The sequence below is a fragment of the Octodon degus genome, unplaced genomic scaffold, assembly GCF_000260255.1.
Source record: "Octodon degus isolate 3935 unplaced genomic scaffold, OctDeg1.0 scaffold00183, whole genome shotgun sequence".
In the NCBI taxonomy this organism is placed as follows: Eukaryota; Metazoa; Chordata; class Mammalia; order Rodentia; family Octodontidae; genus Octodon; species Octodon degus.
The window spans coordinates 3031091-3035570 of NW_004524759.1; positions in this window are offsets into that span (position 1 = coordinate 3031091).

Genomic DNA, 4480 nt, shown 5'->3' on the forward strand with positions numbered 1-4480 from the left:
AAGGTCAGACATAATCATGTCTCTGAATGTTTCCTCTCCTGTTGGAGACCAGGCTAAGTGTAAGGGTTGTTGACCACAGTGTTCTCTAGCTCATACTTACAGCTTCTGAAGGTAAGATAAGACCACAACTAACAACATTTTGCTTTCAGTCTAATTTCAGAACAATAACTTGCAGCTTTAGAGATAAGGCAATTCTTAATTAGTAAGATTTATTGCCTGGAATGTCTCCCTTCCACTTCTCAAGGTCCTGCTCAGTTTCCCACCTTTACCTTAGCTCTTCCTTTCATTTCCCTGACTACCTCCATTTGTAGAAAATCCAATAAACACTGGCAGTCCAGAGGAGTCTTTGATTAGTTCAAGAGAGTTCTGACTTCATGGATACACACACACAAATGATTTTATATTTTATCTTTATTTAATTCTTTTCCTATGCTGTCTCTAAGATCAGGAGCCTCATTAGCCACTAATACTCTCCTGCCATGCTCAGCACATTACTGACCTGTCTTCAGCAGTTTCTCTTATCTGTTACATCACAGAAAGCTACCATGCAGAAATGAAAAGGCACACAGAAAGACAAGAAGACAGTTTGTGAAGATTGTCCAGACATCAGAAAGAGATGTAATAGGCGTGTCAGAATTATCAGAGTAAAAATTTAAAACAATTATGATTAATATGCTACTTATTCTAATGGGAAAAGTCCACAGCATTCTGGAGCAATGAAGCAGGAGATGGACACCCAAAGATAAAACTAAAGTGGGACTGGAATAAAAAAAAACATTGTGACAGAAATGAATAATGCCTCAAATAAACTACTGACAAAGAATCTGATTTTGAGGATATGTTAGTAAGCACTGCAACAAAATGAAAATTTAAAAATATTGAAAAATAAAGAAAACATCCAAGAACTATGACTACAAAAGCTGTGACATGAATGCAATGAGTATACAAGAAAGAGGGGGAGGGGAGACAAAGACAGACAGACAGACAGACAGACAGACAGACAGACAGACAGACAGACAGACAGACAGATGAAATATCTGAAGCAGTTATACTAAGTTGTCCCAAAATAAATGGCACCAAACTGCAGACCCAGGAGGCTCTGAGAAACTAAGCATGATAAATGCCGCCAAGTACACATAAGTATGTTGTGCATCAAACTATAAAAACCAGAGAAAAAGAAAAAAATCATAATAAAGTCCCACCTCTCCTTAGAACCATGAAAGTCAAATAAATGGAGGGAAATACTTAAGAGTGTTGAGAGAGCAAAGTCACCAAGATATAATTTGTATCCTGTGAAATTTTCCTTCAAAAGTGAAGACAAGAGAGAAGCATTTAAATACAAGTGAGGTTTGTCATCAGATCTACCTTACAAGTAATGTTAAAATAAGTTCTCTAATGAGGAGAAAAAGAATGTCAGTTAAAAGTTGGATCTAGGGCCATGGAGATAGCTCAATGGATTAAAGCACCTGTTTAAGCAAGTGCAGGGACTGCGGGTCATTCCCCAGCACCATGTGCCTTGCTAGCCCTGCCCCCAGGGTGGGCTGAGCTGGCCAGCTTCTGGGCATAGTGGTGCATACCTGGAATCTCAGCCCTGGGGAGGTTGAAAGCAGGAGGATCACCATGAGTCCAAGCTGAATAGTAAGACCTTGCAACAACCAAATACATTTAAAAAATAAAATAAAAACTGGATCTACCTATAGAAAGGAAAAGCAGATTTTCTGTCCCAAATTGAATTAAAGATGTTATTCACCTGCTGAAAAAGTAGCCAGAGCCACTATATGGAAGAAAAAGAATCACATTTTCTTTTTTTTTATGTATTTAGTACAGGGTCTCCAGGGTCTCACTACACAGATCTGACTCATAGTGATCCTCCTGTTTTCAGCCTCCCAAGGGCTGAGATTACAGGCATGCCACAAAGCCCAGTCTCATTTGCCATCTCAGCTTGTCCCGGGGGTAGGGCCAGCATGGCAAAGCAAGGATTGAACTCTGGTCCTTCTGTCTGCCTAAGCAGGCACTTTAATCCACTGAGCTATCTAGCTGGCCCTAAGAAGCGCAATTTCTTCTCCCTCATTCAAAGACTTGATACTAAATAGTCGCCTAGATTTCACTAGATTCTAGATTATCCTCTGGATCCTAATGTGTAAGGATCTATCCTGGAGGACCTTTTCTAAGGAGGTAAACTTTCTCACTATACTGTAGAAAGCCTGTTCATCATGAATCCAAACATGTTCCCTCTCCCATCTTTTCTCTTCTCACCCTCATTTTTATAGCTCATCGCAATATTATCTAAACCTAGACATCAACTTTTTAAATTTTTTTTAAATTTATATATTTTGTACAGGGTCTCCCTGTGCAGGTTGGACTCATAGTGATCCTCCTATCTCAGTCTCCCCAGTACTGGAATTGCAGGCATGAGCCACCACACCCAGTTTGGCAGGGCATGAAGTACCAGGGATAGAACCTGGGTACTTGCACTTGCCAGTCAGGAGCTTAGACTGCTGAGCTATCTCCCTGGTCCTAAACATAAACTTTTGATGTGTAAGAGCCTTTCATCATTACAAAGCAGAAAGTCCTCATGGAGATTTTCTTTGTTTTGCCTTCTCATGTAATTCATAACCTCAATTGTTATCCCATTTCTTACATCATGGATTTGAGGCTAGATGATTTTTCCTTTCAATATTTTCCTTTTGCTCATGTGCCTTAGGTGAAGCACAGGCAACATGCATAAAGCATCTCAAGTGCATTCCCAGTGCAGGCCTCACAAACTTGCCATTTCCTGGGCCTGAGAAGCTCTTGTACCCCAGCAGAGGGCTCAATCTTTCATTTTAACAAGTTTTTCAAAAGTGGTGAACTGCAACAGAAAGTGTTTAGAGGGAAATGATAGCAGGGAAACTATATATTAGAAAAGAAAAAGAATCAAAAATTAACAATAAGTTTCCACCTTAGGAAACATAAAATAGTAAGAGTATTAAGTGCAAAATACTAAGGGAAAAGAGTAAGAATTAGGTAAAAATCAGTGAAACTGGAAAGAGGAAATGCACAACTGTATTTTCACACATTTAATAACATTAAAGATTTGGAAACTGTCTCATTGCTATTTGTTTCTCATAAAATTATGGGGAAAAAACCAAAAAAAATATGTTTGTAACATTGCATGTGTAAAGCAATGCATGAATATAGTAAAACTATTGCCTATACACTTTTAAAAAAAAAGATTTGGACCAATCCATGAAAAGGTATAAGTTGTCGAAACCTACAAGGAAAAATAAACTATCCAAATGGATCTATTGAAGAAATTGAATTAATAATTTGTAACCTTCCAAAACAAAAAGCAACAGGACCAAATGGGTTCACAGGTGAATTTTGTCAGATACTTGGACAAGAAATTATACCAATTTTCCACATCTTCTTCACAGCATAAAAGCAGAAGAAATACTTAAATTAGTATTACCCTAACATCAAGATCAGACAATAATACTACAGAAAAAGAAAATTGTAGAATAATATCACTCAAGAACATGGAAAACACAAATACAAAAGTCCTCAACACATATTAGCAAATTGAATTTAATAATAAACAAAGAAGATTATATATTAAAAACGCACTTTATGGGATCCTGAGTTCAACCCCCAGTACAACAACAACAACAACAAAAATACTTTATCCCTGGTATGCAATTGTGGTTCAGCATTCAAAAATCAAAGTAACAAGCATATCAATGGGCTAATAAAGGAAAGTTACACGTCATACTAACATGAGCAGAAAATACATTGACAAAACCCCATAACTATTCAGAATAAAATTCTGAATAAAATAAGAATAGAGACAAATGACTTCAATTTGATAAATTCAATTTGATAACACCTACAGAAGCCCTGCAGCTGTTGTCACCCTTAATGTGAAAATAGTAAAGCATTCACACTGTGATCAGAAGCAAAGCAAGGCTGCCCGCTCTCATTCTGGATTTTGGCAATGTAATGGAAGTGCTGGTCAGTTCAGTGAGGAAATAAAAAAAAAGTTGGCTGAGATCATTTAGGTAGAAAATGCACAAGAATCAACAAGGTTGTTAGATAAAGTTACAGGATACAATGTTGATACACAAAAATCAATTGCTTTCCATTGTACCAGCAATAAATAAATAGAATTTGAAATTAAAAATTCAATATTATTTATATTAGCACCCCTAAAACAAAAAGTATACATAGGGAAAACTACAAAACTCTAATATATAAAAGAGCTAAGTAAATAAAGAATTATTCACGTTCATATATAGAAAGATTCAGTGCACTTTATTTTAAAAAGAAAACATTGATCCAGAATTTCAAAACAAGATGACAGGGAATTAACAATGGTTATAATATTGCATATTGTTATCCTCAATGTAGTTACTCAGATTATGAGATTATCAGGCATGCAAAATTGATCAGACAATACACACATTAAACTATTACTTTCATTGCACTAATAGAAATTACTAGA